Below are 10,708 nucleotides of genomic sequence, written 5' to 3'. Positions count from 1 at the left end.
CTTTGTATTGTCATTTACCCAGGTGGGTCTCTTGTGTGTGTCCTTGGACTGTATTCAGAGCATCCTTTGTTATCCTTGTTTCTTGTGTTTACACTAGGGGGGCAAGGATGGGGGGTGCAGTCCTTCTATTGTCACCATTTGGCCATGAGCAGGTTGGGGTGCTAAAACAGTATGTGGCCAGGCCTTTGAAGCTTAATTAAAGAATAATAAAGCTGACCAGACCTGATTACATCACAACAGGAGGCCACATCCCCACACACCAGCCCTTTCATATTGCATATTTCTATTGCATATTCATACTGGGTTGGAACTATAGGTCACTCCTTCCACACTGCAAAAATTAATTCTAACCAAGTGTTATTGATCTTATATTAAGATTAAAAAATCTAAAAAAACTTACCTAGCGCCCTCTCAAAAGATCATTTTGACTTAATTTAAGAAGACTTTAACTTATTTTAAGGAGTCTTATGAAGACAAATTTGCTCAACGCACTGGCAGACAAATTTGCTTGTTTTTAGGACAAAGTTTAGGACAAAGTTTGTAAATTTCGTAAATTTCCAACACGTTTGCCTTTAGGGCAGCAGAGAAAAAGGGACATTCTGCCCGATTAGTGACTGGTGGAATCTGCTGAGCGAATTTGGACGAGGCAGCTCATCCAAAGTGTCTTTCTTCTCTCTCTCTCTGTATCTCTCTTGCATTTGGCAACATGCACAGCAGCACTGGCAACTTTATTTTACTTTTTTTTTTAATAAAAAAAAAAAACCCAGAGGCAGTGCATGCGGAGATGAGAGAGGAGAGATGGATACCACTGTTCGCAAATGTGACATGCTTCCCTGAGAATCGTACCATTATTATTCATAAATAATTGGCCCTGACTGACTGTGGTGGCTATTTATAACCTCATTGCTGCATGTTTGCACTGAATCTCTCCTTCACAGAGCTTTTCTTCAACACAGATCTCTGTTACTCTCTCAGTGCACTGACACGTTCCTTGAAATTTGCCGGACTGATGCTCTCATTAATTAGTCATTCGGGGTAACATGTCCACTCATGGCTGTTACGTCTGATTCTCATAACGGTGGATTCTCATGGTTTGGTTTAGAATAATGGCGTGCTGAGCACAAAAGCCTGCGGGCGTTCGTTCCTTATCAGCCAGGGGGGCTTTGAAACTGAGTCGCAGACTGCCAGACAAACTTGTTAATGATGCAGTTACAGGATCTGTCTTGCCTGCAACTGGGGAGTCAATAGCAGTCTAGATTGGTCAGTCAGGCACTAGATTAAAAGAGAATGCACAATCCCCTGAAGAACAACATGGGAGGGAATTCTATTCGGTATCAATCAGTGCTGAACGTTTGTGTGAATGTGCGTGTGTCTGTGCCTGTCTGGTGGGACTTTCCTATTTCCTGTAAATGTGTGTATCGAGGGTGACAGAAAGCACACGGCACAAAAACAGACAAAGGACCAGTGTCTGTGTTAAGGGACTGTGGACTGTGACTTTGCCTGCACAGAGCAGTGTCTCACAGTAGATTGCTTTTCTCTCAAGAAGCTCCTGCATATTCCACAAAATGCACAAACAAGAGACAAGAGCACCCTCCTAGCAATCAATGCATGAGCACACCAGTACATTTAATCAAACTTCCAGGCAGAAGGCTCTGAAATTGGCATATGCATGTTGAAACAGAGCAAAGGTGAAATTTGATTTTCCTGAAGCAGCTGGAATTAATGCTTTCAGCACCTGGTTTGGGGGATTACACTGTTATCACTGCAGGCAATGGCCTTTGATCTCCAGGCTTTAACAAACACAAGGGCGCTAGTATTATGTTGCCATATCTGGGCTCGGAGAGAAAAATTAAGTTTTTCATCAGGAGGCAGAGGGAGAAACACACTGCTTCTACAAGGCACAGTGACACTTGTGCTATGGTATAATCATATTCTCCTTGAAACGCTACAGAAGGGGTGGGGGAATGCAAAAACACCACTAACAAGAAGAACCAAATAGGAGCTTCACGTGTCTTCACGCCTCTGAAAGGCTGAGCAAAGAGAAACAGAAGGCAGCCTCTTCACCCCTGCTCTGCTCGATCTCAGCGAAGGTATGACAGCATATGAACATGGCCAGAATGCCTAATACTGACACAACATAGTGGATGCTTGGCTTCTTCTTTAGTTAGTATTCACGACAGATGCTGCTTGTCTGTTTGGACCATTGCTGAAATCCACTCCAGTAAATAGCAAATAAATTGGGTTTGCCATGCCACACAGCTGAGCACAGATAACGTCTCTCTCTCTTTTTTAGCAACTGGAGGTTTATCATTGTCTTTCCCTATTTTTGACTTAGCACAAGCAAACAATAGTTGCACTTCATAAAAATGGCAGAAATTCAGATATAAGAGCACATCTTTATTTGCTTTACAACTATGGTAAAAGGGTTTTGAAGGTGTCAATGTCAGTTCAAGAGCATGTTAGGTAAACTAAATATCTGGTCCACATGGTATAGGTAGATCTAAGGACTTTATTTTTACATTTTGAAGTCACAAAGTCATTCAGGTCATTTGTTGTAGTGTGAACTGACCTAAGTTAAGCTGTGCCCAATTAAGAAAGGGTAATAAGGACTCTCTAACCTTTGGCATATGTCCTTAAAATACTTCTTTTGTATATCTTCTCACATCAGCTATTTTAAAGGTCACTTTATCAGATTTCCTTTTACCTGACTGCCTTTGCTTTTCCTCAAAAGGAGTCTTTGATTTATCTCTCTCTTTGTAGAGGGATGCTTGTTGAAAATTGACTAACCTTTGCCTCCAAAGAGGCTTAAAAAAGATTTGCCCCTCGAGGGCTGCCCATTGTCGGGTAAAGACATGGTCTCCATTGTGTCTACCCACTGCGTCTACCTGTGCTCTGTGGGATTGTGCTGGGTGGGGCTTTGGTGAGTGTGGCTGGCATGTGTGAGCTCTCTCTGTGGTCTATAAAGAAACTATAAGAAACTGAGTGAAGCCTGCTACTACCACACAATTCTGTCTCTGTGGTCGCCATGGTTTGGAGGGGCCTGGCCAGCCTTCCCTTTAATGAGGTCCCAGCTCTGCCTTTTGACACACGCTGCACCACATGGCTAATGCCCCGACCGTAATTAGCCGGCTTCAGACCGTCGAGCCAGGCCAGGCTGGGAAATTTTAAGGGGCCGCCTGGTGATAGTAGCCCAGGTCTACAAGCCTCATAACCCTGAGACCTTTGTGTTCAGACTGTCAGGCCATTAGCCTCTCCGCATTACACCTCGACACGCTTGTGAAAACGTCAATACTATCCATTTTCAAACAGGATAAGCATAAAGTCGCATATCTCTTTCCTGTATGCTATCGAAGTCTGTCACCTATTTCTGTCCTTTTACATAATCACTTAATATTCATTTCTATACAAAACAAGATGGCGGATTCCTAAAGAAACGCAAGCACACACAAGATAAGTGTATCTAAATGAGCTATGTACTACCATAAATTACATTTACAGTGACTCGAAAAGTGTGTTCACTGGCTCCAGTGGAATTTAGATTTCCCGACGATGGGCAGCGTGATAAGGCACCCACCAGCCCAGCACCAAACTTCGAGCGCACAGTAAAGAAAATAGGATTTTGAATGCAGCGGATGATTGAACTGATAAACGTTACACGGACCGTAGATGCTCCTGCTAAGAACCAAACCAGACAAATCTACACATCTATGGCTACTGGAAAATGGAAGGTTCATTTATCAAATGCTATTTTAAAGTATTAAAAAAAACATCTTTATTTTAGAATTTCCGAATGAAAGGGGCTGAAATTGGAGCTTTTACGATACTTCTTTGAAGTAGGCCTATTCCACACTATTGATAGCATAAAACACACTGGCAGGAATAATTTAGTGGGACTTGTCTATGTTAGTTAACTCATAAGTTCACTTTTTGCTACATGCCGACCTCTGGACAGAGTTAGCCTACTGGCAGGCAAACATCTTTAACACTTAACCGCTATCTCTAAACTCGGTGTGCTAGCAAATACTGCTGTGCTTTCATAGCCATTCATGTTTCTCGACTCCACACACAACAATGGGTTGACCCCGCCTTCACCTTGACACCACCCCTAGTCCCGCTTTAGCACCAAGTGGCCCAACGTTTAGGGTGGGCCAGAAATCAGTGGCCAGTAGCACCAATATAGCCCCCAAGTGGCACTAGTTAGCATCCGCACCTGAAGGTGTGAAAGCAATTAGCCCCGGCACGGCCTGGCTAGCTCGGCTTTGGCTTGACGGTCTGAATGGTAGCAGAACACGCCATGCATTGGTAGACTTGAGCTTCAGAGGATGGCTACCTGAGCTCTACCTGGATTACAGATTACCTGACTGAGCGACCACAGTTCGTCAGACTGAAGAACTGTCTCTCTGACACTGTGATCAGCAGCACCGGAGCGCCACAGGGAACTGTGCTCTCTCCAGTCCTGTTCACCCTGTACACATCTGACTTCTGCTACAACACTGAGTCATGCCACATGCAGAAGTTTTCTGACGATACTGCAATTGTGGGGTGTATCAGGAACGGGCAGGAGGAGGAGTACAGGAGCCTGGTGGAGGACTTTGTGCAATGGTGCAAACTCAATCATCTCCAACTCAACACTTCAAAGACCAAGGATATGGTGGTGGATTTCCGCAGGTCTAAGCCCACTCTGCTACCAGTCTCCATTGATGGGGTCAATGTCGAGGTGGTAAGCACCTACAAGTACCTGGGTCTCCACCTGGACAATAAACTGGACTGGTCAGCCAACACTGACGCACTCTACAAGAAAGGCTGTACTTCCTGAGGAGGCTGCGCTTCTTCAATGTGTGCAGCAAGCTCCTCAGGATGTTCTACCAGTCTGTTGTTGCCAGCGACCTCTTCTATGCAGTGGTATGTTGGGGAGGAAGCACAAAGAAGAAGGATGCGGGGCGACTTGACAGGCTGGTAAGGAAAGCTGGCTCTGTAGTGGGAGCTGAACTGGAGTGCATCACTTCAATATCTGACAAAAGGACCCTGAACAAACTGATCAACATCTTGGACAATGAGTGTCATCCACTCCACAACACTATTGTTAAGCAGAAGAGCCTAATCAGCTGGAGACTTCGCTCACTGCCTTGCACAACAGACAGACTGAGGAAGTCATTCGTCCCCAGGGCCATTGAACTGTTCAATGCTTCACTTAAGGGAAGAGGAGAAATAGACTTCTCCGCATAGTCTGTCTGCCTCTTCACCACCTCCATGTCTTGAACTGTGTGTCCACTAGCCACTTTTTACCACTGTCTTCTGCCTCACTGTTTGCGTGCTATATTAGCACATATGCACAACCCCTCCCTCCATGCCACAGCTGAACTGTGACCACACTTATACCTTCCTTAATATAGTTATATATATAGATATATAGACTTTATTCTTGCACTGTTGCACTGTTTGACTTACTCATTTGCACCATCACCATGACACTCATTCACACATAGCACCTTACCTTACCTTATGCACAGGGAATCACAGGCTCAATCCCTGCCTCAGTCATTGCAAGCGCATCTTGTTTGATTAATCACCCATGTGGATACTGTTTTTTTTTTAATTGTGTTATTTAGTATAATTTGTATATATTTATCTTCTACTGTCTTTATTGCTTAGTTGTGTTTTTTATATTATATACTTTTAATTATCTGCTGTTAGTGAATGTGTGTTGTCTGTATGCTACTGTGACCTTGAATTTCCCCTGGGGATCAATAAAGTATCTATCTATCTAAAGGAGGCAAGACTGGTTTTGGATTTGCCCAGTGTCCTCTCGGCAGGCAGGCAGACAGGCAGGCAGGCAGACAGACAGATATACAGATAGATAGATAGATAGATAGATAGATAGATAGATAGATAGATAGATACTTTATTGATCTCCAAGGGGAAATTCAAGAGTGCTTATTCAAGTGTCGAGGTTCATCAAACATCAAATTCCTGCACTGAATGAGGTTGGCCTATTAAGACCCTTTTAATTGACTGTGATCACTGTGCTTAAAATCAACCACAGCTACAAGAAAAAACTGCACCCACAGGCATTAGTTTCTTGACGTAAGCTGGTCTGTTTCAGGCCTCAACATTGAAATATGGTTAGATGAGGAGAACACCTAAACTGGACAAAACAAGCAAGTGAGTATTTAGCAAACCCTTTTACCCAAGCAAGTGAGTGAGTATTTAGTAGACCGTTTTACCCAAGCAAGCGAGTGGGTATTTAGCAAACCCTTTTGCCCCAGCAAGTGAGTGGGTATTTAGCAGACCCTTTTACCCAAAGTGACAGAGCCTTGCAGTCAGGGGCAGTTCAGTTCAGGTGTTGAATCAGATCCAGCCAATCGTTCCTCAGGCAGGACCCAACCACTGCTACACGACACCCCAAGTAAGGAAATGCTTACTGTAGAAAACTAACTGCCTGCTGGGGTGTTCTCCCACAGAAATCTGAAACCAGTATTTCAAAGTCATCATGAACACCACATTCATTCTTTCTGTCCTCCTAAAGAAGAACATTGCCATTGAGCAAACTGTTTTTTTTTTCTGGATCAGGACCTGTAGTTTTTTTTTGTACACAATCTCTGTGATTTTCTCATCTCTGGTGTTTTCTCCACTTTCCTTCCCTGTCATTGGATTTTCTTTTTCTCCAACCCCTTCGTCCCCATATCCCCTCAGATGTAAACTTCTCCTTGTCCTGCACCATTGAGGTGTTTCCTGTCTCTGAGTCCAACAGAGGTGTTTAACTAGCCAAAGGGAGTTTGGATATAGCACCGCAGTGGTTGTAAGAGATGCCAGGAACTACCAAACTAGGGGCTGCCTCTGTGGCTGTTATTTTCTCAACGCCAGGATAAGTATGTGACAGAGTTGGGACATGGTTCTGATGCTCTCTCCAGCGAAGCTGCGCAGCGGGACGCTAAGAGAAAATGACGTGTGGACAGCTGCTGCAGTTCCTAAGCCTGTACGAAGAGGGTAAACAAGTCGGTTGTTTGCATGGAGAAAGCACAGCGTTTCAAAACTCATTTTCAGTAGCCCTCTGCTTCTTCAGAGATGGAGCGTCTGAGTGCACTTAAAAAGCTCCTTGCCATGTTGCGGCTGAACCCAGCTGCACAGGATGAGAGAGGTCGAGTGCTTGGCTGTGGCTACAGCCTTCATGCCAGGTTTATCGAGACAGCATTCAACTTGTCTTTAAGATGATTCCATAATCTCACTAGTGAAAGTCAGCTGGGCTGGCTGCCAGTAAGGGAAACGTTGCCTGCCATCAGATGTAGTGAACTTTACAGTAGATATGGCATCCCATTACACCCTCAGGAAATGTATGGTAATTCAGGTATTGCTAGTCTTAAACTGTATTACCATGGCAACTCAAGTGTTTTGGGGCCGGGCCCCCTAGGGGGCCGCGAGGGAGTGCCAGGGGGGCCTCAGCAAGGTGGAAGGAAAAATAAAAGCAACAAATACATTTTAAATATACCTAATACTATGAGGGTTGTTATACAATGCCATTAGAATAATTTGTTGCATATCTGAACATTATATTGTCCATGATAAGGACTAGGAATAATAGTAGAGTGATAGCTCTCATATAGCAGAAAGCCCCAAATGCAATTTTTACACACTGTATGCTCCATCGCAAAGTGCTTGTAGCTAAAAGAATTATTAGAATTAACTTAATGTATTTTTACATTTGCTGTAGTATTGTAGATGGGTTTAATAACATATCAAGGGGGTCCTTGGCCAGAACCTAGTGGTATTTGGGGGCCCTTGTTGTGGAAAAGTTTGGGAACCCCTGACCTACAGTACTGTGACAGTAAAGACACTTGTGCGGTGGTCTTTGCCTTTCCTAGAATAAAGTTATGTTTTTGTCTTGTTTGTCTTGCAGGTAAAACAAAAATATCTTGGCTTTCTAAAGGTTAATTGTGTATGTACACATGGGTAACAGTGTAATAATAAATGCCAAATGCTGTCATAAAAGATTATAGCAATGAGTGCCCAGTGATGTACTGTAACAAATGTCATATCATCATGACTGTATAGTACTATAACAGCTTAATAACATGTGACATTAAGCTCTTATGCCAACTGTCATGACAGTTACATATAAGGCCTGTAACAAATTGTCAAGTCATATCATCTGTCATGATATGCTATAACCTGTTTATGACATGGTTATGGCTGCCGTGATGCATGTGTGAGTGTGGCGTTGTGTGTACCTTGTTTTTGCATGTTGGTTTTCACTGTGTATATGTGTATGTGTGTTTGCATGTGTATGTCTAACAGTGTGTGTGTTTTGATGTAAACTTCATTAGGCTAGTTACCTCTGAGGCTCGGCCTCCTTTAACCCTTGGGAGTGTTTTATCAGCGCAGGCCTTCGAACCGTGACCATGGTAATGAACCCATTAACCATGAAATTGAGTTTGCAGATAAAAAAAGGATGGGGATAGGAGAGTGTGGGTACATACGCTTCATTTTCTTGCCTTTTTTGTCCAAAAGTAAAATGTTATTTTTACTGTCTCATTAACCAAAGATTCTCACCGTATCTCTCTGTGGGATCTTTCAATTTTACTCCATTTTTTTCAAGCTAGTATTTGAGTTTCTATTCCCTCTAAATCCTCTCTGTTCACTGCATAGGCATTAACCAGCCTGTTTTATAATGGTCTCCTTTGCTTATTTGCTTGTGTTCAGTTGTTTCTTAGTTCTCTTAACTACACTGATATTCAATGTCTCTCTCCTGTATCAGCAGCAGCACTGTACTCTTCTGCATACTTGTTTCATTTCAATAACAACACAACGTGCTCTTCACACAGTCACCATAAAAACATGTGGAAAATATTACCTCCATTCAGAGTTCTTTAAATGGAGCATTTCAGATGCTGGGAGAGTAGCAGTCTGAATTCCCCCGGCATTGCTGCTCCCTTCACCACCTGTCAGAGTGAGGGCCCTGACCCCTGGACCTGTCGCTGGGAGGCCTCAGACAGATGCCAGTGGGAGATATCACATGTAGCCCACTTTTGTGACATGCGAGGGGAACACCTTAAGCGTTGCCACCCAGAGAGAAGGGCTGTGTTTGTGCATGATTGGCTCAGTGTTTCAGCAACATCTCATCAGGATCTCTCACCCCGGACGTCTCGCAGCTCCTGGCGTGATTGATTGCGCACCGGGCGCTAACTCCTCCGCTCTCATCCCAGTCATGGAAATGACAGGAAGGGCACTGAGATGAATAATGCATGCAAGTGTGCACCTAGTAATGTGTGTGTGTGTGCATGTGGCTTGTCCTCAAGGATGCATGCGGGGGGGGGGTTAACACTAACCCCAACACTATAGTACACACAGCTTTATGCACATCTACATGCACTTTCATAGCCTGGCGGGCCATTCTTGAAATGTATAGTCTGGAATCGACCCATTCACCTCGCTCAATCCAAGGGACGGGCAGAGAATTGTCTTTCAAACTGCCTAGGCATGCAATAGGCCAGCGCTACGACCAATCAGAACAAAGAGCAGGATGACGTGGCCAGAGCGACGAAAACAGTGAACGGGGAATGACTTAAGTGCATTGTGTTGCTCAACTTTCAAAGAAAAGCACCAGTCCAACTCCTCCAAAGTTGACGCCAACGCCGATTCAAACAATCGCTCTTCGTTCGACAGCTATTTTACACCATGCAGCTCTCTCGATTACCCTTTCTCTCTCTTTCTCTCTCTCTTTGCATCATCCTGGTGTAACATCTCGTTTCCAATCACGACAATCCCGACAGGAAGCTGTGGTAGGGTACCATTCCTGGGGGGAGCCTTTGCATACATTTACACCACAGTGGCGCGGCATTCATCTCAGTGGAGCAGCGTGGTGGCACATGTACTCAGTGGGGGAATCACACTTGGCCAAGAGGCTGCTGAGATGAACCCTCCCACCTCCCACTACTGACACCCACCACAAACAGGAAATAGGTCAACAGCATGAACACGCTTCCCACACACGCACATAAGACACACACACACACACACACACACACACAACTCTTGGCTTGTGGATATGACAGTACAGTTTAGCCCACACAAAGACACCCTGAGAACAAATGAACTAATAGAAGTGACAAAAGAACCAGAGTTATGGACACAATAGTAAGAGTTTGGTGAGAAGAACACCAGAATAGGTTTGCATCCCCTTGTTTTCCCCCTTCTGATTTGTTTGTAGAGAAGGTGCATAGACACACAGCTAGTGAAAAGCACATCCGACTTCTATATGCATGGAGTACATATGCTACTGCTGTGTCAATTATTTTGTCATTTTGAAGCAGTGACACTCTTTTCATGTTCTGCACATCACGTCTTTCTGCACTTCCAACAATGTGTGTGACACACGTGTGTGACACGTCTGTGTGACACAGATATCAAAGTTGTTATTTTGTATTCCAGAGGAAACAAATGGTGTGAAATGTACAACATGTTCAGATTCACTATGTGTGCTATCTGACTTTGACTATGTACAGAGTCTTAGTTTTTCTGCTATACCAAGAGGGTTAACATGACAGTTCCACTCACTGATTCTGCAAAAGTGCCTGAAAGGATATTTCTTTCTGCAGGTAAAAAACATTTTAGATTAGAGGCATTCTTCCTTAATGGTTACTTCCAGAGTCTGGAGCTTCTTTCTGACTTCCTGAACAGAACTGGTGCTAATGTGTTTTTGTTTTCTGACTGA

Source organism: Alosa pseudoharengus, unplaced genomic scaffold (assembly GCF_046254945.1).
Source record: "Alosa pseudoharengus isolate Yale_2024_CS ecotype anadromous, Long Island Sound unplaced genomic scaffold, YU_APseudo_1.1 YU_APseudo_1.1_scf_10, whole genome shotgun sequence".
NCBI lineage: Eukaryota > Metazoa > Chordata > Actinopteri > Clupeiformes > Clupeidae > Alosa > Alosa pseudoharengus.
This window is presented reverse-complemented; position numbering follows the sequence as displayed.